General features: G+C 41.3%; 1 long non-coding RNA gene across 1 annotated transcript; it reads left to right on the top strand.

Annotated features, from left to right (window-relative positions):
- Positions 1-1,499: 1,499 nt before the first annotated feature.
- Positions 1,500-25,116, top strand: LOC136010936 (uncharacterized). Its single transcript, XR_010611086.1, has 3 exons — positions 1,500-2,403; positions 24,724-24,859; positions 24,963-25,116. It is a non-coding gene; the product is annotated as an uncharacterized LOC136010936 (long non-coding RNA).
- Positions 25,117-25,452: the final 336 nt, after the last annotated feature.

Raw genomic sequence — 25,452 nt, 5'->3', positions numbered from 1 at the left:
AGGGTGGCTGCTGCACACTGGTGTGTGGTGTGGTCCTGCTGTAACCTGTGAACCATAATGGCAGAGAGAGATTGGGTTAAATGAAGGCTTTTCTACTATTGTGTATATTGTTTCTTAGCTTATGCTTAGTCTGTTTAAATTATGCCAAAGTTTAGCTTAGGTCTCCTTTTGCACTCTTTTTACCCTTAACATCTTTCTAGTAACTTATTCTGCATCTGTTTAACATTTGAAGTGATTGTGGCTCACTGCTTGGTGTTACAGCTAAGAGACAAGGCGCTGCCTGCAGTTTTGCTTGCAGCCTCCTGTTGCTGCTGGCAATGTTGAATATCTCAACTTGCCTGGGTGCAGATGTGCTGAGCACCTGCAGCTTCAGGAGCAGTCAGTAAAAGCTCCACCCGATTATCATCGCTGCAAATCACTGCTAGGTAACTCCATCTCAGTCCCCACAACTCATGTCTCTGTTGGCTTTAGGTTGGGTTCAGACCACTGCACAAAAGGGTCGGTATCAAGAGTAGGGCTAAGCAGAGGACTTCAAAGTCCCTGGCTGCATAGGAAGCCCTACTAGCAGGCCTGGGGCATTGCTGGATGCCTGGGGGAGTGGGGACGGTCAGGAGTAATGCTTCTATCAGGAGGTGAAACTGCCTTAACCACTGAATGATGCATTAATAATTGCATATATGTGTTATGGTATATGGTCATAATGGCATTATGGTCACTTCTGTAGCACTACACCTATAGGTTTTGGCACATCAGGTACTATGACACTTCTATTCACAGATGAATTGTTTGGGAAGTGTCAGATGGAGAGCGCTATGCATAGATGTAAGTCTTTTCTTTTGCATGAATTTGTTTTGTTCCTCCTCATTTTGTCCTGCATTTTTTTACTTTTACTTTGTACAGGCTGCTGATATAAAGGGTTTATTCATGAGGTTAACCTAATTACTGTCTTCAGAAACAAAGCCTGTTTCTACAGTGAATATCCTTTTGATATCCATCATCTGAATATTGCCTAATAAAGTTAGCAAATGGCCTCCAAATGAACCAAAATGATTCAGTATCTCATCTAGCAAAGAATATATTATGGCTTTACCGGTACTGACAGAAATGTTTAAAATTCTCAATGCATTGCTGTGCTGGTGGATTAATATGCATTTTTCTGTGTTGAGATGAAAAACACCGTCTGGATTTAATGCAACACTTACAAAATTGCTGATGTGTGTCTCTGTTAAAGCTATTTTATATACACACTGGAGAGTTTACCAGAGACAACTGGAAAGTTCACTCTGAGTAGCTTCGGTACTTGTAATCGGTAACTAAAATGTATTCATGGAGATGCAAGACTAAAAGGCATGAATTTAAGTGCCTTCATATATTTCCCTTGCTTGGAACAAAGGTGATACATTTTTCATGTAAGCAAAGCTCATTGTAGTTGAGTACGCTCTGGGGAGATAATTAAGAAAGATCAATATATACTGATTGAGTTTTGCCCTGAGCATGAGTTTTCTGTCCACATATTGTGATAGCCAAGCTTTAGTGTGTGGCTGGTGGCTGGAAACCTGGGTTGGCTCAGCTGCTGCTGGATCTTGTGAGATCCCAACGTTGGGTTGATATGGGGAATAGTTTACATTTGGTCAGCTATTGTGTGAATGTTGGTTTAAAAACCTGACATAAAAGCCTGTTTCAGCCCTTCCTGATACTTTTCTCAAGACAAATAGTCATTGCTTTATTCTTGTTCTTGTGTTTTCTTTCTGGGGAGAAAAGACAAAAATGACCCCTTTTTTCCCCTAAAGATCATTAGTCTATTAAGTGAATTCTTGAACAGAAAAGTTTAGATTTAGCTTGCCTTCTCTGAAGCAGAAACCCAGATAATCCTGTTAAAAAAAGTGTAACCAGGAGATCTCAATGTTCTTGCTGCTGCCTGCTAGCTTGATTCTTGCAGATATTCGTGAAGACAACTGGGACTGTCTTTATGTTCTTAATCTTCCGTTTTTACTTGCACTGGAACTTTCATAAATAATTTAACTATAATGTATCTTTAGTGGAAAATATTAGTTTACAGGAGAACATTTCAGAAAGCATACTGATGGGCTGCCTTGTTCCACAGAGTGCTAAAATCCAGCATTAAGCGATGATGATGTTCAAAGTGTCCAAAGGGAAATCATTATTTCAGTTCCTACTTAAATAGCTCTCTGGATTGGAAGGAGTATCTGAATTAATGGTAGTTTAGAGTCATTATATATTAATGGTCTCTGATTTATTTTTTTTCTAGCAGTTGTCTACTTGCATGATGACATGTGACCATTCCATTTCCCCTGCTATGGAGTGGTAGGTGGTGGATTAGAACCTTGAACCAACGAGAGAGGCTGCATGGGAACACGATGGGATCTTCCATAATTTTTTATGGTGAGTTACAGACTGTCACGCAGAATATCTGGACACACTTGACTTTCTGATGACAACTGTAACAGACATCAAGGTACATGTGACTGAGCTGCTAGAGAAGCAGGCTCCAGCTCGCCAGATGCTGTTACACTGCACTGAGTTGCCTTTGTAGATATTTTTGTAATTGCAAACTTTTTCCTAGCTCCAGTAGCTCTTAAATAAAAAATTGATCCCCTGGAATTATACTGCTGAATATTAGAGTCAGTATTTATTTGCAAGAGTCACTTTGGGGTGCCTAATTTGTCCATGAGAGCAAGGTTTTCTGCTCAGGCTGCAAAATGGTGCAATAAAAATCAGTGATTGATGTTTATTATCAGATTAAATGCTTTAGCTGTGGGGATCAAAGTTATAAATTACAGCACTCCCCAAGCTGTGATTGGCCACCAGAGGTCTTTCTAAGTGCCAGCGTTTTTTAATGAGAACATATATTTTCAAGCTTCTAACAGCATCAACTTTTGTAGTTTATTGAAACTCTGTTTAAAATAACAACTTACCGGGTGTCAAAAATATTGTCTATGTTTGTTATTTGCTTGGTCAAACATCCCAGAGGGAAAAAACAAGAGTTAAAAGCAGAGATTTTGATTCCCAAGCAAAGTCTGAGGGCTGAAGGAGTGAGAGGGATGCCATCGTCTGGCTCTGCACTGGTGTAATTTTTGCTTCTTCTGATTTTTTGGTCATTTCAAGGGACCTCAATGTGCAGCAAATGCAGATGCTCCCTCATATTGCTTACCCTCCGTACTGCAAAGGGGAACCATAACCTAGCTAATTCATGGAAATTAAGTATCATGGAGAGACTACAGTGTTACTGTTGTATTGGCTGGATTAAAGTCTGGTGGTCATATTTTTCCCTGTTGGGCATGGGTGACACCAGTATTTTCCCCTCACTGTTCATCAAATTAGAGGAAATGAGGATTTCTTAAAAAGCAGTAAATGTAAACACCGTAATATTTCCTTATAACTGATAAGGCATGCCCTAATTATCATTAAAATAATAGAAGTTTGAAAGGAATACTGAAATAATTTTGTTAGATTGCTCTTAAGCTCTATATCTGAAAACTGGTGGCCAAATAATAGCTAATTTAAAGAGGACTAAACTATATTTTGTTACTTGCTATGGGAGATTTATAATTGGGGTAAAATCTTAACTGTGAAAGCATTAGCCTCAAGCACAGGACTGTATCATCAAAAGCATGACATTTTCTTCCCGTCCCCAGGACATTCTTTGTTAGAAAATCATTTGTTTTACTCAAAGGAGGTCCCTTTTGTTTCTGTGTTTAAAAAGTCGGGTTTGGGGGTTAGTTTTTTTTTTTTGTTTGTTTGTTTTAGGGGGTTTTTTGGTTTTTGGGTTTTGTTTTTTTTTGTTTTTTTTTTTTTGTGGCTGCATTTCATCTCAGGAGATTCTGATTAATCAGTTCAGTTCAAGAGTTTGCACTGTACAGTCATTTTTGGGGGAGAAATCATTAGGTGTGCTGTAGGTATTGCAGCCGCTCAGCTGGGGGCAGTTTCAAAGCAGGCTCTCTTCAATTTCTTCTGCATCGGCATACTGGATGCCCTTCCCTGGACATCAGGGTAAATGAGGGGCTTTTTCAAAGGAGAGAAAATATAATTCCGAGTGATATGCAAGAATCAACTGATTGATTTGCAGCCAGTCATGGAGGTGTTATTTCCTTCATTATACTGATGTGGAAGGACTTGCCCAAAGCCCAGCTTGTTCTTGGGGGAATGCTAATTCTGCACCTTGCTTGATGTGTACTCACTTTAGCATCACAGGAAAGATGTAACTGAGTGAAGTACTGCTTGCTGTAATTACAACAGGTTCATACGCAGAGTGACTTTGTCTGTTGTTGAGTCAAATTGGTTTGTTTTAAATTATTTTTAAAAGCTAAAATGAGCAAAGACAATCTGTGACTACTGCAGCAGAGGCAAAGCCTCTTAATAAGGCAGAGATCTGTGCTCAGTGAGTGGGCACCGGCATGGGGCTGTCAGGGAAGCTGGCCCTCCCTTGGTGCAAGTAGCAGCCCTTGCTGCTGTAATTGCACCTTTACCTCGCAAGCCCTGGTGGAAAATAATTAAATTTCATAGAAGCCTGTCTCGTTTTAGGCCCCTGAGGGTATCAATTAAATGCAATAATGGTAACGGCAGCTTTTAAGCAAATATGTAGGGTTTTTTTAAAAAATGAGTTGAAATCTTTACACAGCATGGAGCCGAAGACTTTATTTCACTGTAAGCACCACTCCTGAAAAGTCCCAGAAGCAGCCATTTACAGTCAAGAAACAGACGCAGGAAGGTGTTCCTTTTGCACTGTTTAGCTGGGATGTTAACATTAAGGTGTCTGAGCCAGCTATTGGAATTCACCATGTAACGTTTTAGGAGTAAGTCACCATAGATTTTTCCAGTATCTTGCCACAAAGGAGTGCATCCTCCCACATCAAATATGAAGCAAGGATTTGTATACCTGCTTAAAAAATGAACTAGTGTGGACTGCGCACTTAATCTGGAGTTTGGCCCCTTTGGACAAGGGGGCGCTTGTCACTGCTCTGCTGCTCTATTAGCAGCAGCATGAGCTGCTTTATAGGAGCATTTGAAAAGCAGCATACACCTTCTGCAAGGTTGCATCAGGGGGAAATAAACCACCAAAATTATCCTAATAAATTATAGTAATTGTGCCTGGCAGCATGTGGTAATTTAAAATAGATTAATCTAACAAGCCTTAAATATGAATAAATAATAAACATCTTCATGCATTGGGAATCTGACTTTGCTTAATTCTGAATGAATATTAATTACTCCTCATAAACTCAATGCAAAAATCGATCCATGTGGAGAAGGTACAAGGTATTAAGTATACCAAATTGGACAGAGCCTAGATGAATATTCTCATCATCAATAAAGTCAGATTACACTGCTGCTTGACTCTGTCTGGTGATGAGAAGCAGGCTCTAAAATGGGGTCTGTGCTGTTGTGGTTTAGATTCAATTTTGTATCCCTTGTTTCCTGGCGGGGCTGGGTGTCTAGCTTACTATTGGGTGTTTCAGGAATTATCTGTTGTCCCTGTGAGGAAGAAGGAAACCACAGGTGATGCTTGGCCATCAGAGTGGTGGCTGATGCTGGCAGCCAGCATACCTCCATGCCACGGCACATCCTCCACCCTGCCAGGGTGCAAATCTGTGAAGCTGAGAACTAGGAGTCTCGCCTCCCAACTTCTGAAGGGATAAATGCTGGAGAAAAACTTTCTCTCCTGGCAAAATGACTCCTCGGGCCATGGTGACATATTGGGTAGGGCAAGACACCATACCAGGAGGCAGTGCGATGCTCTGGTGCCTGTTGCGCTGTGCCTTATGTTTGCAGGGAGTGGGGATTTCAACCAAAGCAAAACTGAAGACTTGCTTGGTTTTGAGTGGGAGCGTATGGAAGATGGATGAGAGCGAACATCTGCACCATCTGCTGTAGGGGAGCTCTATCCTTCATCCTCTCACCTCTCTGCATTGCTGTTGTGTTTGGATGATATTCTTCATTCTCTCCCATTATTGCCGTTCTCCTAAGGCCACGTCTTTCTTCATCAGAATGCTTTGCTTAGCAGCAGACTGCACTGGGAGCTATTAAATGAAAATATCCTTTGCTGCCTTTTTCTGTGGACGGCTTTGGCAAATATATGTTGCCCGTACGCATTGCATGTGCAAGTGGGCATGGGGATCTTGTTTTCAGTGAACATAGGCTGTGTGACAGAATGTGAAATGAGCTGGGAAGGGTAATTGGGGTGTTTGGAGTTGCACTGTCACACTGGGGCCAAGGCGGGGAGCTAGGGGGGATGCTGGCTGTGTCATGGGGCTTGGTATGGCAGAAGTGATGCTTCTGCAGGAAATTGCTGGGAAAAAATAGGTTTGCATATCAGCTTGCTCCCAGGGTTGCAGGGATGGTGTTTTGCATTTTGGTTTAAATCGTGAAACCTGGCAGAAGTAAATGAAGGTCACCAGCTGTAAAACATGACAGGGACATTGTAAGACATATCATAAATAAACTGTAGCCTAGAAAAAGCTTACGATGGTATCTGCTGCAGGCTTTGGCCTCCGTTTTAAAGCTGCCTTGATCTTTTAACATGGAAGCAATACGTGAGATCAGCAGATACTGTACTTTAAAGTGTTTGGAGGCTGCTGGTATCCTTGGGGTTTAAAGATAAGGGGGAAGGCGAGGAGGAAAGAAGAAATGCATCCTTATGTCTTCCTGAGCTGGCCCCGGGGGCTTGTTTCAGGTGTGTATTGAGCAGCTGCCCACAGACTTATGTGTGTAAGTAAAGGGCAGCCAGGAGGGTGTGTGAGAAAGGAATGGAAGGAGAGCGCCGGGGGGATATGTCACTTGTCTCCTTGGGGTTTGTTCACCTGCAGATTTTTCTGTGACCCGTGAGTCCAGAATGCTGCTGGTTTGGTCTGATACCCAAAATTAAGCGGCTGTCCTGTGCTGCAGGGAGATGCAGTGACACTGTGTATGTGTGCAAGGCGCGCGTGTGTTCTTGTATGAGATAAAAAGTAAGTTGGCTGGGAACTGCACAGAAATCTTTATGCTTTTCCTCTGCCTGTGTTGTCACTCTTTTTGGTATGTGGAAAGATCTTCATCATCTAGTGCATGTAAGAAGTGTTACGAACTAATTAAAAAGCCCATCAGCCCCCAAATGTAAGCAGTTCCTATTTCCCCAGAAACCAGGAGTTAGCAGATGTCTGTATTGCTTTCACCTACACCTTGAATACCAAAGAAATATCTTCCCTACTGGAAGCAAAGTTTAAGAAGCATTAACAATCAGCTTTCCATGCCGCCTTGAACGCTAGAGGTGAATGGACAAATAGAGCAATATTTGCTCCAGTTTGTGAACTGGATTCATGCATGCATCTTTTTTGAATACTTAACAAAAGTTTTCAGAGACCCTTTACATGAGGAAAAATATCTTTAAACGCTAACTTCAGCATGAAGTGAGAACCACCCTCGTGTCAGCAGACCATGAATTAGACTTAAGAATAGCAGGTATTTTTAAGAACTTGAAAATATAGTGATTGCTTTAATATTTGTGTGATTTTGAAGGGTTTGTGTGTTTCTACTTACGGAAATTCTTCTGAATTTCCTGGCAGGTCTTACTGAGATTACAGATTCTTTGGGCTAGTGTCTATTGTGAGGGTTGTGAAGACCCTTGGAAATGCCTTTATGGTCACACAAATGGGCTTGCTAAATAAAAGCACTGCATGAAAAGATGACAAAAGGAGCAGATGATATATGGACCAGCTTGCCTTCTGCTTAGAGCATGCAATGGTGTCGTTTACCATTTGTCACCCTAAGGACAAATTGTAGCAGTGACAGGTACACATTTTTTGCTCAACCTGAGTATTTTCCATTTCATTTAATGTGTTTCCCCAGCCAGCAGATATTGCATTTGTGGGGATGGAGGAAAACAGTATTAGCATCTGTGGAATCCAGGCACAGGCAAAGGTTTGCTGAGCTCTGGCCCTAGACCACTGGATGCTGTCTCTGCAGATCTCCTCCCCAGGGGAAGGTTTCCCAGCCCCTGCCCTGTGAAGTGGAGAGATGGGGATCCGGGAGAGGAGCAGGTGACAGCTTACAGGACATCCTCCTGGGACAGTTAATCAATATCTGACATCATTGTGGTGTTTCCTTGGCAAACCCAGGTATACTTTAAAATCCAGAACACCCATGGGAGTGGAATTGCCAGCTGGTTGCTGGTTTCCAGTTGGTTCATTTCCATTGCTCTGATTGCAATGTTTTGTGCATATTTTTAAGTGCCTGTGGCACTAAAGGCAGTAATGGTGCTAGCCCTCATGCCTCTGTGGCATCTTCAGTGCAACTGTGTGTTCCCAAAAGCCACCACTGATGATTGCCAGTGATACAAAAACAAGGAAGTGTGTGGAATACACCAAAAGGGGTTTTGTGAGACTGGAAGCTTGGAGGTTTACCAGTGTTTTTAGAGGATGCTTAATTGTGTCTTAAATCATTAAATGTACGTCATCAAGGCTTTTTTAAGATGGGGAGTGCTGGAGCAAGGACCAAGTTGCAGCAGCTCATGTGGATGTCATAGCATCTGCACCGCTTGGGGACATAAGGCAAACCAACTAAAGCACATACAGAACACACTGAATTTAAAACATAATCATAGTGTAGCTTGATTTCATATAGGATTTTTTTTAAATACCTTAAATCTGATAGTTCTCATAAAAAAATTAATATATATATATATATATGTATTCTTGTCCTCCAAGTTATCATCGAGAATACCAGCCATTTTTTTACAGTGCAAGGATATGGCTCGATGTCATGGGGAAAAAATCCCTCCTGGGCATGTTTTCACCCTGATGTGTGATGGTGTGAGCAATCACTGCCCACCGGCTTTGGCCTCTGCTTGAGTCAGCCTGCTGCGACTGAGGTGTGCTTGCTGCAGTGCAGTGGGCTGAGCTTATGGGCTATTTCCCAGGAGAACGCTGTTGAGCATAGCCCGCAGCAGGTGAACCTGGCATTTACAGGACATCATCCTGAAAGCTGTGTGTAACCTCTGTGGTATGGCACTGGGAAGAATTTAAGTGGCAGCCATATCATCTAGCTGGGAACTTCTTTTAAAAGCATTTTTATGCAGATCCATTACCAATTACTTTGAAGAGACTGTGCTTTGGTCTTTGCTGTAAAGGGAACAAAGTGTTATGAGTTTGACCTCTATGGAGAACCTGTTCCTTTGCCTGCTGCCATGTTGCGTTGATCCCAAATAATTGCCTTAATAGCAGTCCTGGTGTAAACAATGAGTAGGTTTCTGTCACTCAAGTAATGAAGTTACGTTTATTTTTGCTGTGAAAGAATTCATCCCACAGCTCAGTGTTGTCTCCCCAGGATGAGGAAGCTCCTTACTCTGAGCCTGGGCAGTGTCAACTGGCATCTCCCAGGAAAAAATAATCAGGTGAGAAGACAGGAGAGAGCAGAGGTTTGGGGAAATAAATTCCTTATGGTATCAGAGCAGTTACTTCTGTTAGACAAGAAAATAACAGCTTATTGCTTGTATTGCAGGCTGCAATTCCAACAAAATGTCACGTGTTTTCTCTTTGTCTGGGCTCCTTTAGTAACACCCAGTGTGATTTCCCCTTTTACCAAGGAGTGGTCCTCTAGCTTAGGATGATTCTCTTCAGTTGATCATATACAAATTGTATGGGTTTTGCTTAGAAAAAGTCAGCAGCATTTTTCTCTTCTCTCCCCATCCCAGGCTATTTTGTGACCAAATACAGACCACTCCTTGCTTCCCCCATGACAATCTTCTATTTGTTTACAATGGTTTACATTTCTCAGTTTCCAGTGGTACATGAGAAGCTAACTGAATTTGTAAGGTCAGAAAAGAGTAGTTTATAAACCAGAGGTGCAGGTTCAAGAATAAGAAGCACATCATCCCAGCTCAGCAAAATGAGCATTCGTGCTATCAGATCCTTAGGAGCTTTTCTTTTTCCTTTCTTTATATTTTTAAATACACATGAAGGATTTTGAATGGCCCAGCACGCAAGCCCGGGCTTCAGCCCTGTCTTTGTGCAAGTGCATTGCTGCTGGTGAGAAATGAATTTGTGACACCTGCAAGCTTGTATTAGAGTTTTATAGAGGTATTTACCCTTTGGCAAAAAGCAAGTAAGAAGATTCTAGTGCAAAAATAAACAGCCCAAACAGGAAACCATTACAAAACTTTTTAGTTGAAAGAGTGATTTGCAAGATAGCAATAAGTGGCAAAATGTGTACACTTGGGTTATAAATTCTCAGTGATGTGGAGCTCTAAACAGTTAGCGAAATTCACCACATCTTTATAAATTGTGGAAAGTATACTTAAAGTATATATATGTATTTTCTACCATGCAGTAGTTTCATATGGTTCTATCTACTGCATACAGGCAATTTGCATGTGATTTAGTGCAATATTTATGCCAAGCATTTCATCATTTCATGTTGGTCTAAGTAAATGAAGTAGTGCTGGAAATCCTTTTCATTATTAATACCACTAGAAGTAATGATTTTTGCATACTAAGTTGCAGGTTTTCAGCAAGCGGATCCCTAGATAATGTAATTCGTTTGACCTTCATGCTTAGCAGGGTGAATTCTGATAGTCTATCTGTTGTGTAATTGCCTTTTGGTTATTATTCACAAACCCTGGTATTGTTTAATGGGCAGGTTAGTATCTTGCTTGTGAGCTTTGGTTCATAACCGTGACTCTACTAAACATTGCACTATTTTGTCCTTAGTGAAATCACCATAGTAACATTGCAGGGAAAATAGCGTGCCTTATATTTTTATCCTATGCTGAAATATCAGGGCTGGTTAATATTTTTCTTACTTTTGTCCACCTCTCATCTTTAACACTTGCAGTGGCTGGAGGAGGTTGTGTCTTTGGCTTCAAGATGATTGCATTTTCTTCTGGGGATATGTATACAGCTGGTCTGTGCAAGACCCCGTGATGCTTCTGGAGTGTGGGAGCATTTCGTGTAACTGTTCTTTACACCACTCTGCTTGTGATCCCTTGTGCTGACAGCTATGAGCAAGATGAGAGATAGTCCTTGCTTCAAACAACTGGTGATCAAATAATACCAACACAAACTCTGTTTTCTGCAGGTTTTTCAGTAAAGTTATTTCAGTATAAAGTTGTTATCTCAGTGTATTGTGTAGAGTATTGGGATGGTGTTGTGCCACCCTGCGGGTTTGCTTCCTGCAGAAGGTCTTTGTTCTTTGAGTCCTGTGTCATCCACATTAATTAATCTCTGTGTTAAAGAAGCATTTGTCTGCTTAGATGAGTGTTTTTGAAGGTAAACTTGGTTTACCCCTTTCTTTCAAGAAAACTAAGGAATTTAGTTCCTCCGCAGATCTGTGCATTTTGGGGGAATATGACAATTGGCAGTGATGGCTGATCTCTGTTACCTTCAGGTTCAAACGCATAAACAGCATAAACTATGTCCTTGCACCCAGTGCTGCATATGGTGACCAAGAGTATCCTTGTCCTGGGAAGAGCAGGGTCTGGGATAAGTCAGCCGATCCCGGTAATGTGATAACTGGTGCACACAGGTGCTGTGTGACTTTCCCCATTTCCCAGCTGTGTGGCTTTGATGTGGGTTTCCCTGATTGTTAAAGCATGTTCTGCTGTGATGTGAAATGAGAGAGAGCTGTTGCTCAATAATACATTGATGAGTTAAACTCTGTGATTCTGAAAATAGTAATTGGGTTGCCAGTATGTGTTTAAACAAGGGATAAATTGTATGTGGGTTTTGGCATGCAATTTCACCCCTACTGGTCCAGAAACTCCTTACAAAGGTAGGAGTGATTGCTAGCCAAGATTTCCAGCTTCCATTCTTTTTCCAATGAGACTTTATACTATTGCTTTATAATCTTCAGCTGATATCAGCATGTATCATGCCCTAACTGTCATAGGTGATAAAACGTTTGACAGTTTTCCACATCCCTGTTAAATAAAACGCAGTAATGGTAAATCATTCAGAGCAACGTCCCTTGGCTGGATACAGAGTGCATTGTTTTTTAGTCTGAACCTCTCTTGGATGCAATAACGTGTGTTTCCCAGCCCCGTGCAGTATTGCTGCCTTCCTCAGAAATACTGAGGATGGTTTTGGAAGCCCTTATGGCTGCAGTTATGTCTCCTAAGGGAGGGGGGATACTTCTGCAGTAGTTTTTCCAGGGAAGTCCTCCTGTGTGGGCAACCAGCCCAGCATGTCCGAGCCGCAGTGGGAGGCTCCTCTGCCAACCTTAATTGCTTCCCTAGCCCCCGGCAAATAGAAATCATCTGCTTGACTTGAGTTATTTTGCTTTGATATGGAGAATACATTAAATATGTTCCTTGAAGTATGGCAGAATAGTGGGTCAAAAATGTGATGGCATTTGGGTTTCTGATCTGAAAAAAAAATTACTCTCTGGGGTGTGTGCTGAGAGGTACTGTACATACAGCTCCACAAACAAAGCAGAGCTTTGGCAGGGGTTAGAAATCCCTCTTTGTGTGATGATTTGAGACCATGTTGCTGTGTTATTGGGTTGTCAACTTAGAAGAAAAAAATACCCCTCTGCTTTCATTTATTAGGCCTGGAAAAAGGGCCCCTGTTTCTCTCCTTGCTCTTGTCTTTATTCATCATGATGTGTAACCCCGAAGCACACGGAGAGGGCTGGTTGCATGCTGAGATCTGTGCTCCCCTCCTAAATACTTCTGTAAGTTATGGTTTCACTTACAGCAAAATAGAAGGCAAAACCTGGCCTCTTCCAGCTGCTTGCCTGCCATTTTTGAGATATTTATGGGAGCAAACAGAATCCAGATGTTTGAGGAAGGGAGGCTAGGATATCAGCTGGGATATTACTTGTAGAAATTCAGAGAGGGAAAGAAAATGGGCCACTCTGGGCCACCTTTTGTTTGAATTTTTCCTATTCTGTACGTAAAAAATGCTATTGGAAGACATGGGCCCAAAATCGTTAACAAAACCATCTGCAGACCGTACGTTGGCACAGATGGGTGTTTTGCTTCAGTTCTTGATTAATTGAAGACAAAAGTGTGTGTTTCCTTGCTCCTTATGAAGGAAAACTCTTTCATGGAGACCAGTAAGGCTTCTTTATGGTGTTTGATGCAAAACCTCTTCTTCTCCTGGAGCAGCTTTCTTGGTGGTGTGACCAAAGTCAAGAGTGCAAGCGTGGGATGGGCTAGAGCAGGGCTGGATGCCACAATGAGGGGAGACAGGGGAGATGCAGTGCCTGTCAAAGCAAATATCTGTGTGAGGAGTTTGCATTTTGGGTTGAAATAGTTTGGCATAAATAGTAGAAAAACACTCAATTTGCAAGTGCTTAGCATTGGGAAATTTATGTATCTATGCCATTACAAAAATAGTATTACATATTACTCCTCCTTATTGCCTTTATTTTACTTATTATTCTTTTTATTGCCATTATGGACTGGTTTTGAGGAAATGCATGTTTAATAGACCACTTCAGCAAACACTGTCAATTTACAAAAGCTCTACTATATGCCTATAATATGCAGTATAGTAAAGTATGTATTTAGTAAAGTGTACCTACTTTTCGTTAGTTCCTTTGGGGTTTTTTTTTTTGGGTTGCTTGCACAACTCGGCATTAGTGAAATCTGTCCACGCAACACACTGAAAGAGATTCCCTTAGCACAGTGTATTCAAAATGGGGTTTAAACATCCTGCAGAAATGAAAAACCCTACTGCATGTGATTCCGTTCCCAGGTCACGTTAAGTGCAATTACATTTATGTGGCTCTGAATCAGTTTCCTTAAATGTCTGCGCTATATATTTAACTTCCCAATGAAATGGCTTATGCTGTAAATATTGAGGCCATCCAGGGTGATTAAATATTAAAAATGACATTTGAAGAAAGCCCCAATTGCTCTGTGAGCTGAGCTTTCCCAGGTTTTGGCAAAGTTCAAGCTGATGGCCAAGCTTTGCGTCTGGCCGCTGATGCTTGTTTCTGCAGAGAAAAACCCCAAGAAATCCCCCAGAAAATCCCAGCTGGGAGTTATGGGTGAGTGTCAGAGCCCTCTGCATCCCCAGGACAAGGGCACTGGGGTCCTGAGCTTTAATGTCTTCTTACCTCTCCTTTGCTCAGTGAGCATGTGGCCAAAAACTTCCAGCATCACAGAGAAGGAATAAAACAATCCCAGGTCTTAAGGGCAGTCCTAGTGATGGGAATGGCTTTGGTTTGCTCCAACTGTCAGCTTTCAAAGAGTTTCTCCTGCCTCTGCATCTTGATGTGGGCATGGCATCAGGCAGTAGATTTACTACATGAGTTTCCAAAGAGCAAACCAGAATCCCAAACCCATAGCAGAAAATCTTTCCCCTGACACCATGTACTAGCTCCTTGGGCAGTAAGGTGTCTGGCTGTCCATATCTCCTCTTTCAAAAGGCTGTAGCATCATTGAGGGCAGTGGTAGAGGCAGTCCTCTCACATGAGAGTTGTTGTAACGAGTCAGGCAGATGGATCGCTATATTATAAAGCACTTGGTAAATTCAATCTTATTTTGCATAGCATATCTCCAACAGCTGATGTGAAACTCCTGAAGAAAATATATATAGAACAGTTACAATGGTCTGTTCTAACACTGCAGAAAATGAAGAAGATTTAAGGAGAAACCTTAAAACAGCCTACTTGCTTCAGGTATCACAAGGTAATTCATTCCCCTACAAGGAGCACAGTAATAAAGACTAAAGCTCTCCTGCCCAGGGTTTGACTTCTAGAGGTCAAGACTTTCATGAGGAAAGAAGTTGCAGAGTAATAATTCATGGAGAAGGCACCTTACCTGAATACAAAGTCTTTCTATATGTAATAAAAATCCAGTGCATGTGCTGCCCTTGGCTCTGTTGTAATCAGAATTAAATAGCCTAACAGATACTGTTGATTTTTCAGAATTACATTTGTATGGTACTATTAAATTCCACAACAGACCTAATTGAAAGGGAGAAGAGGGAGAGTGTGGGGAGGAAGGAGGAGTCTGTGCATAGTGCACGCAGGCTGGTCCCCAAATGAGGGGGTTTCATGCAGGAGCAGTTGCAGGCAATAGGAAAAGAGGGGTTATGGTCCATCTCAGCTTCATCTCTGACATGGCCGTAGATGTACACCCCAAATCCAGCCAGAGGTTCCTTGGAGACCTGTGCCTGACAGAGACATGTGCTGAGACACCAGGAAAACACTTTTCTGCACTATCCAGTGACACCAAGCGTAACTTTCTTAATTACCCTCCATGACAAGGCTTTATGTTTGCCAGTCTTGAAATAAAGTAGTGTTAAAAGTCAGAAATTTACAGGATCTGCACGCCCGTGGGGAGGCTGTAATTTCAGGCCATTGATTTAAAGGGATATAAATCAGGAGGAAGAAATAAATAAGAGTAGCTGTCAACTTAAATATTGCAGAAGACATGCTTTTTATTTGGTTGGGATTTTTTTTTGGAAAAGCATATTGCCATAATTTGCTTTAAGTGGAAATGACACTAATGGGTTGGACACTGATCTCTGTCCAAGTGGGAATGAGCTCCTGACCACATCTCATTTGTTATCCTACAAAATCCCAAGGGAAGCTCATCAGTTTGAAGGTAAGTTGCTGCCTCTGCCGTCTCTCATGGCCCCAAGGTACTTGTAGTTCACTTTGTTCAGCAAGATAAACCTGTTGTAAGTGAAATGGAGAAGGCAGTACATAAAAAGACCTGGGATGTCTTTGCACATTGGTCCTATAACGGTTGTGTTCACCAAAGCATAGTGTGGAGAAGATAGAAAAATCTGTGACTTCCAAAAAAACCCCAAAGCAACCCCAACTAAAAAAAACCCCAAATGTACAAATGACAGCTGTCACGCTATCACAGAAGTCATGTACTGAATCTGAAAATACCCCAAACAGCTAAGATTCTGAAATAAATTTTACAAATGATAGGAGAGAATAAAAAAGTTGCTTTCCTTCCATGTGGGTGGTGAAATTCAATACAACTGTGTTCATATTAGTGGCTTAAGTGACATAGAGTGAATGCATACTAATTTTACTTTCCATCTGGAAACATCATTAGTTAAATGGTGAAGTGTCTTCATCATACTTTATTTCAACAGGAAGGTACTTGAGGCTTTTGAAAACTTCAGATTTGAAAAGATGCTTGTAGAGTGGCTGAAAACCGTTTATTAAACTGGTATTTATCATGGATGTGCTAGACTTCTGGGTCCTATGGACCTATGGAGTTGGAGGTCTGCAAAGACAGGTGCAAAGGAATGCTTCTCTTCACGTCTGTTAGATCACTTAGGTTATCAGTGACAGCCTGGTATGTCTCCAGAGGTCAGGAAACACAGATGCATGTTCCCTTCAATGGATTCCCATCAAGGAAAATAATGAAGAAGGACTTTTCTTGACTCAGCAATTATTTTTTTTCCAGAACTCCTGGTATGTTTTGACTCAGCAGGTGAGTTACAAGTTAAGTTTATACAGCAATGGTCTTGAGAGAGACTTTTGTAACAGAAGTCAGTATCTGAGATTAGCAAGAGGTTTTGTTGAGGTTCCTGTTGGGTGCCAGACTGTTTTCCAGCTGAGCAGATACTCAGTTTTGGCCTGGATCTTGCACTGGAATATAGGGCTGCCTACAGTTCCTGGTGTTCTCTTTTATTTATTCTCCCCCCTTCCCCCAATATTTAATTCATTTAACCACTCATGAATATTGTAAACAAAATTTTTCATACGTTTCTGTGCCAAACGATCTTTAGATCTGCAAGAGAACTGTGGGCTTGTTACGTTATTGCTGAGGCTGCAACGAACCCTACTCAGTCTGCATCTCCAGTAATACTTCCCAAAACCGGAGAATGTATTTCAAAAGCCTGCTCCAAAATTAACCCTTTCTTTCTGTTGCTCTTGCAGATCAACCCGGTCTGCATACAACCCCAAGCTGAGAATCATTGTAATGTAAGATAAATTAAAGATGATTAAATGCTTTCCTGCTTCTCAGGGTGAAGGGCAAGTTGGGACACCACAGCTAACTAATTGCTCTTGGGTTATACAGGAAATTTGCAGCGTGGTAGGTACTTGAACCCATGCATGAGGCAAGTGTCCTATAATTGCATCTTCAGCAGGCTGTGGATAAATCTGTTGCTCAGCTGTCAATGAGCTATTGGACTTGCTTGTTCCCTACTCTCCTCAGAGAGCGGGATTCAATGTTATGTGTTGCTATGAGCACAAAAGCAGTGGGAAAATAGTAATTCTTCTTGCCTCCCCCTGTTGCAGCTATGATGGTTTGAAGGTGGACGTAGTCTACTGCACATCCTCCAAACTGTTAATAACATGCTGTAGAGCTGATGGACTGACTGTGGGTTTGGGAAGCCCTGGGGCATAACCTATTCTTAATGAGAAAGCATCAGTGGAAGAGTCATTAATTTGTTCGTATCAAGAGGCTCTGCCACATCTGTTAGCAGCAGCTAACGCACATTGTGCGTGTGGTTCCCCTGCGCAAGGACTGGAAGTTGATGTAGGCTTGTCATAGCTGTGCTTTTAGAAAGACTGTAATGAAAAAGGGAACAGATGTTGTGACTAATTGTCTTTTTTTGCTCATTTAAGCTTCACATCTCAAATGTCAAAGTATTAAAATCTCAGTCCAGAAAGTTCCGGTAAGAGAATTGAGTTTGTAAGCAAACTTTTTGCCTTGGCTACTGCTACGTGTATGCATGTCTTTCTATGCAACTGATTTCTTTTTTTTTTTTTTTAATGGGACTTGAATTCTTATCTCTGTGAAAAGAATATCCAAATGCAATGTGCCTTTGAATTAACAGGCAACATCATGTTGCCCCAAAGCAAGTAAGTAGATTGTGACACACTGAAATCTTCCACTTGTATGAAAATCTTTCCTTAAAGATTCCCTCTGCACTCAATCCATGCAGCTCATCAAACAGTATCAGAGACTGTTTACTGAGTTGCTGGGTCCTTTCTGCAGTTGGCTGTAGAGGTCTTTTTGCAGTTTGTCCCTGCGACATGGGAGGGATGGTACTAACCCAATTCTCCTGTACCCACTGCCCCATTTTCTCCATCGCTGTTAGCAATGGAGACATGCTAACAACAGGCAGCTGAGTGATGCCTTTCTGGGGACGAATTTCTTCTTTTTGCATATGTTGTAAAATGTTGTGCTAACAAGTTTGAAATTTCTAGGATTGTAATACAAGACAAACCTGTTGGTTATGGATAGGGGAGGGGACATGAAACATGCAAGGTGAATTCTGTTAGAAGCCACTGAAACTTTGGAGTTGGGGATCGCTGTGGAGCCCATGAGTTCTCGCCTCCTGACCAGATAGCACTTGAAAAGTGATTTTTATTTACTTGCTCTTTATTTCTGAGGTTATGTGTGGTTTTCTGCTCTCTTCAGGCACCCACTTGCCTCTGAATCTGCTCTAAGTTTGCCACATGTGAGTTATCCTTGTGCTCAGCGTTGCTAACTGCAAAGGACACCAGTGTGTTTCACTGCAAACTACTGGTGTGGCCTAATTAGCCACAACATAATAAAGTGACATTTTGATGCACTGGGAAGCAAGCGCTTGTTTTGTGTGATAAGAAATGTTTATGATAGGAAAAACCTTTTTTTGCTTGGTCTGCATGCTCAGCAGAAGTAAATCTGATCATCAGTTTTAATGGGGGCTTAATGGCAGACTTTCTTCCGCCATTCACTCCACTTCCACTCCTTGGTACTATAAAGAAAGAAGCTACATAACATTCACTTCTCCCCAAATCTGCTGGTATTTTCTGTGCCTCAATGCCACCCACCCCCTGTCAGCCTGGTGCTACATCCCTGTCTCCTGCCTGCAGCCAAGAGCTATCAATTAACTTAAGTAAGCATGCACAAGATGGAAAATGTTAACATTTATTTTAATAAATGCATTTGAATAAGTGCTTTTGGTAGCACTGATATCATATATCTGTATTTTTTACTTATAAGGGTCTTCTGTGATACTGCAGAATCCCCTGGGGTTGTTAATAGAGTTTAAAACCAAAACTGAGCTGGGTAATAATATTTAAAATAATCCAAACACTGCTATTTCACATGTGAAGTTGCCTCTGGCTTTTTTCCGGTATAAATCTACCTGGCTATTAAATCTGCTCTAACTGATGTGGTCCTTATTTTTCAAGGATGCATTAAGGGAACTGTGGTTGAAAGATGACATAAAAATTATGTGGTGTTACCGCTGAGATATCTCTGATTATAGTTGCCTTTTACATCTTCTGTAAATTCCTGTTTGCTGTGTTATTTCCCTGCAAGGGTTTGTGAGTATTAAATTAATTTGGCAGCAGGAGGTTCTAACAAACAGAACATATTTGCATGCCAAGGAAAACTGTAAACACAACCTTATCTGAACTTCATCTCCCGTTCAGAAGCCTTGTTCCTGCAGTAGGTGAGTAGCTTAAGGAAAGGACCTAATTCAGGATGAAGTTGTGGTACTGTTGACTGATTACGAGAGGAGGTACTACAGCAGAAATAATTTTGCTTTAGTTAAAGTTAATTTTTCCTCCTGTGGTTTCCCTGAAAATCTAAGGTTTATCCATAGGGTATTGCATTTTATCCATCTATGTGTTTGTAAGCACACAAGGACCTTGTTTATTAGCTACTTCTGTGGGGTCTGTCTTTCCTCTGGTGGTTAGGCCATGGAGCAGCAGCAGCAGGATTTCAGTTTGTTTAAGATGCAAACTGTGGAGGTCACTCAGGTATTTATTTATAAATGGTTTTGTGAGTACCTCCAGGACTGTTGCAGACTGTTTCAGAAGGGCAACAACAGGTAACAGTTGAAGGTTGGAAATCTGTAATTGAAAAATAAGGCAAACACAGCATCTGGTTTGCTTTCTGCTGCAGCACAAGGCATCACCTCTACCTTGCTAAATAGCTCTTAAGAGAGATGATCATTAAAAGCTGGCAGTGACTTAACCAGAGTACATCTGTGCAGTGTGAAATAAAACCTTTCTTTGAGTGTGGAACACTTGGATAAGCTGACTGCCCAGTTTGTGGCTTTCAATAAAGAAATGAAAAAAACCCAAGAAATCTATAGGTTAAAAAAAAAAATAGAAATAAACGCCATTTTCAGCACAGAGCTGGAATGATGAAGATCACTGCAGCAATTCCTCCTTTAGTGAGTGACCAAGAGGGAGCAGTGGCTGCATCCCCAGTGCTGCCCCCTGCCATGGCTCTGGTTCATCCTCATACCCCTGGGACCCAGTGCAGGAATTGCAGAATTGTTGTAATTCTTTCTTTCTTTCCCACTGCTGGTGTATGTAGGAATATACCCTGCCACAGACAGCCCTTTCTGGAGCTGGATGCTGTGAAAGGGGGCTCAGGCTGGAGCAGGAAGACAGAGCTCCAACAACTGACAAATGAGTACAGCAAACAGAATACTTCTAAGGAGATCTAGGACATAGAATTATTAACTAGTCTATATTTGAATAACATGCATTTTATTGCCTTTGCAAATTTTATTTAGCCAAAATTATTCTTACAATTCGGAAACCGATGTATCGACTGTGACTATAAATTTTAGCATTGCTGGATCCGGCATTCATACTTAAAACAAGTTCATGAATTATTTTTTTTGAATGAGGAGTTATTGTTTGATGAAGAATATGTTGGGTTTTTTTTTTTTTTTCTCCTGTTCGTAATGCCAGAACTTGGGTATTTGGGATCAGCAATGTTTGCTTTTAAATGTCAAACCTGCCAGCTTTTGAATTTTGTCCCTGCAGGAGCAAGAATGTTCTTGGTGTGAAAAGCTTTGTAGAGCAATGCTTAGAATGGTTGTGCATTGTAGGGTTAGACACCAAAGTCACACCTCAGGGTTTTTCTGGCCTGTCGTAGCTAATCAGCAAGTGCGAATGGAAAACAGTGACTGCTCACAGACCTATCCGTTATAGTCCTTGCAGTGATCTCTTGCTGGGGTCTATCCTGTGTCATTGCCTTTCTCCTATTGTTCAAGTTCAGTGATAAAACAGAGGAAAAAAAGAAAAGGGAGTAAATGGCTGAACAGAACACAGTGGAATACAAATTTTCTGTATACACATTCACTAAATATTTAAATTAAAAAATCATCTTTTTAGATACTGCAGATTCTTCCTGTAAGTAATACTTGTTCCAGTCATCTCAATCGAAGAGTATTAAATACAGTCCAATTAGTTACTGTTCTTCTGCATAATAACAATCTGAAGAAGCTAACATGTCTGCAACTATTTTTTCCAGCAGAAATAAACCTGAGTCTTGTGGATATTGAAAGTTATGAACTTGATGCGTGCAATGAGGCAGAATGCTATTTTATTAGGTACTTAGTGATTTAGGAGTTGGAAACAAGAAATAATGGATGAATGGTACTATGTTTGAATAAATATTATTCCATTTCTCTCACTAATTTTTGACCTACTGCAAAATTTCTTATTACAAAGATTGGGTCATTAGTTATATTTAAAAAGAAAAAAGTAATCCCATTACATGTCCTGTCTTAAAAATAGAAATTTGTGGAAATGTAGAAGCTTGGAAGTAATGGCTTTAATTTTCACCCTGGCTTTAATGATTCACAAAAGACTTGCTTTTTGTCACCATAAGGCAGATCATGCCCTTTGCTTTAGAGGAGGGCAGCTAACTGTGGCCTCTCTTTAAAGACAGGAGTTGCTGCCATGAAACAGCTCTCTCAAGGTGGTGCCTGCTTTGTGCAGATGTGTTACTGGTTTCTTCTTTATCCTGTTAGTGAGGAGAGATGCAGCTGCCTGGGTTGGTGAGAGGCATGATCATAGATTGTGCTGGGGTGTTTGGATCCTGGGAAGTCACTTGAAAAGGTGGTGGTTCATCCAAAGCATTGGCTTTAGCAATGCATGTGAGAAAGGCTTGTGGGCATGCAAGGAATGATACAGTATGTGGCTCAAGTGTGCCAATCAGGCAATGATTCTCTGTGCACTCAGCCCCATCAATGAACCCAGTACTCACTGAGATGAGAGGTAGACCATAGTTTGCCTGCCATCAAGAGTAAAAGACGTATTTGAAGACGTGTCTCAGTGCAATGGAGCCATAAATGTCACACAGGCTATAATGCTGGTCAACAGGATGCTCTTATGAAGAACTCTGTATGTATTTTGGAATTGATTTCAGGAGGTCTGTCCCTGTGTGGACATGGTCTCCTTCATTTGCTCTTTCACTATTAAGGGCACATATTTTCTTTTGGGGCTCCCTAGGACTCCGAAAGCTTTAATATGCATTAAAAATGCACACTTTTTAGCTTCCTGCTTCATCACCTTGTCAGCTGCTATTGAGCTGCCATGGGGAAGGGGAGGGATAGTTTTTTTGCGTGTCAAGCAGTCAGCTAAAAATGCCTCAGCTCTACAGGGGGTGCTCTGAATGAAAGCTTTGCAGCACAGTGCTAATCTCTTTGGGAAGAAAGATTGAATGCTTTTCAGCTGGGAGGGAAAATTATAAATACAGATATCGGAGCAACCACATTTGTGATGACGGAGGCTTTAAGACCCCTGAGAGGCAAGAGATCCAAGTCATGATAGGTGCACCTCATCTCTAAAATTAATTGAAGGGCAAATGAGAAGGAAAGTTAATGTCTGTGGAGCTGGTGGTGTGACATGTTGTTGCTGAATTCCTGGGAGATGCTTCCAAAAAGCCAAAAGGGTTAGATCTGGGGAGAAAGAAGAGGTAAGAATGATCAGATGGCTGAGAAGCCTGGTGGAGGGGGTAATTGCTCACTATAATTGAGGAGGAAGATAGAAAGAACTTGACACAAGTGCTTGACTTAAAACAGTGGGAGGAATTATAAAGAGCCTTCAGGAAAAGTAATTAAAAAGGGAAAAATTTCTGTCTCTTTTGTAGCTAGAAAAAGTCATTTAGAGGTTTAGCTGGTCCTAAGACCACCATCTCTCCAGTCATATGTGAGAATTTGGTATGGGTTGCTATGGCTGCTTGATCTTTGGCTGAGGAGCAAGGTGGGATTCATGGTGCATCATTTTATGGAAGACTGTATCAAATACGTACATGTAAACTACTAAATTATTCTTTATACCCTAATACTTAATGGACCAAAATTGTAGAATTGGGTAGTTCTGAAGGTTAAAAAACTTACAAGAAAGATAAGGGAGAGAAGGTTCTGGAAGAGATGTGCAAGAGCATAAAACCTCTTGTTGACATTTTCAAGCTGTGGAACTGTCCCATAAAAGTAGCATATGCTATATCAAGGACTAGACCCTGACATACTTGCTTATGTTGAGTAAGCACTTTGGTCCTGTTGATTTTAGTGTACTGCTGGATGCTTATGGCATTTTACTCCTTCAGGTCCTTAAAATCCCTGGTTTTGGTGAATCATTGGGAACTAATCCTGCTTAATGTGAGGAGAGATATCAGAAACCAGCATTACATAAACTCAGGTGATCTCGAAGTATTGGATTTCTGTCCTTTACCAGTGACTTCAGTGTTGCTTATAACGCTAATGAGGTTTAAGCATTCATTTTCAGTTAGACAGAATTTATCGTTGACTCCTTAATAAGAAAAATGGATGCTAGTTCAGAAACTTGCAAAGTAACAGTTTCATGCTACCTGTCCAAATGTTGTAAAAGCCCTCTGGTATGGACTGTGTGACAGGCAGGAAGATTTAATGATTTTCCTTATGACCAGAGGGACACAGACCTGATCTAACATAAGGGCTGTGAGTAAAAGACTTTTAGAAAGCATACAAGGCAATAGAAAAACAAAGATGAGTGATAATTTGTCTGACTTCCCTTGTGCAGGTATGATTTAGTTGCATTCAGAGACGCACCAAGATGGGAAATGATGCTGTCCTTCCCTTTCAAGTCAGAAGCTGAAATAACAAGAGACTCCTGTGAGCGCCCTGCAGCATGTCACAGGGCAAGCGTGATGCTCCATGGGGATGGGAAGGTTTTTCCTGAAATTAAAAACATGTCATCAGAAAAACTAATAAAAATGTCCATTCAGTGTCATTTAAGTTAGCCCAGGCACTCTCTGCAGCATGCCTATGGCTTTTGAAGTCTTAATTTATGTTACAAGTCCCAAATAGCAAAGATCAGCTAATAGGAAAGAATGAAAAGATGTTTCCATTAGCAGCATCATTTAACAACCTCATTTACAAGGTACTTTGAGATGGTCCAGTGGGATAGTCCATCTGCATGTACCTAAGGACAGGCAGCCTGAGCTGCTGCCCAAAACTCAGCAAGACTCTTACACAACTGTCCCCTGCCCAAAACATACACAGTCCCTCCCAATAACTGTGTTTTATTCACATGTTGTCAGGAAATTGAAAGCAAATCCAAGTGTTGTTGAGAGACTCTGATAGTTGTAGATGACTAAGTGTTTTAAAAGTGCATTTAGCTATGCTCTGTCAGAGCTATTCCTTTTCGTTTAGCTGGTGTCGCCTTGTAACTCTGGAGGACTCTGATCATGTCATGGTTTGTGTGTGAAGAGTTTCTAGTCTCAGTGGGACTCTTTGAAGGAAATATTTCTTATTAAGAGGGAGATTGAAAGTCTTTTTTGGATACTGCGCATTGAACACTCGGAGTGTAATGCGCGTTACACTCACCAGTCTAAGACTGCATAATTTTCTAAAACCAAAATGGTAGTTTCTTTGCTGCTTGTGTACTTGGGTATTTCCTAATTTTATTCGCTTTCTGGATTTTCAGTTCAGCATTTGAGAGTTTTACAGCCTCTAGAAGTCTTCTACAGGACAGGGACACAACGTTTAATCGCTGTAACACTCACATTCCCGTTTTCCCATCTAAAAGAGACAGATCCTGTCACTGAAGCATTACTTGGGAGGATAGATACTTTCCTTGGTACCAGCAGCTTTTGCCCTAAATGAAGCCAATATGAAGATCTTCCAGTGCTTATTATCTGTTTCTGGGAAAGTCTAGCTTGAAGGTAGGTCACTAGATATTTTCCCTCTGCAATGTAAGAACTTGCTGCTTCTGAACTCTGTCTTGGCCATCTCCTCTTGACTGATGGCACATCTTCCCCTCTGTAGGTTTGGACCACAATGGGCTGCACTTGTATTTCTGTGCGCTGAGGAGTGGAGATGGCACCAGAGCACCCAGCCTTCTGCTGCTGTTTCCTCCAGCTCTGAACAGAGGGTTTCCTAAACAGTTTTCCAGCAGCAATAAATGAGAATGTCAGTTAGATATGCCCTGCATCCGGCATATGTGTATGTATATATGTATATACATGCATTTATATGCAGAAATAAAAAGACAAAGGCCTTATATGTATGTATATGTGTGTTTATGTATGTCTATATATACACAGAGGTGAAACAGAATTCCTCCTAGAAAATAACTTGTGTTTCCTCTTGGCAGAGATTCTGTTCCCTCTTTTTCTCTCTTCAGTCTTGTTTCCACAGTAGCCACCACACCGTAAGTGCCTTCAAAGATGAGTGCTGCATTTTGGGCTGGATGGGAGGGGAATGAGGGACTTGTGTAGGACTCCTTCTGGAGGTGAAAATCAAAGGAATATGCAGC

The sequence above is a fragment of the Lathamus discolor genome, chromosome 3 (assembly GCF_037157495.1).
Source record: "Lathamus discolor isolate bLatDis1 chromosome 3, bLatDis1.hap1, whole genome shotgun sequence".
Classification (NCBI taxonomy): Eukaryota; Metazoa; Chordata; class Aves; order Psittaciformes; family Psittacidae; genus Lathamus; species Lathamus discolor.
The sequence above is the reverse complement of the archived record's forward strand: the minus strand, read 5'-3'. Positions and strand labels throughout refer to the sequence as shown.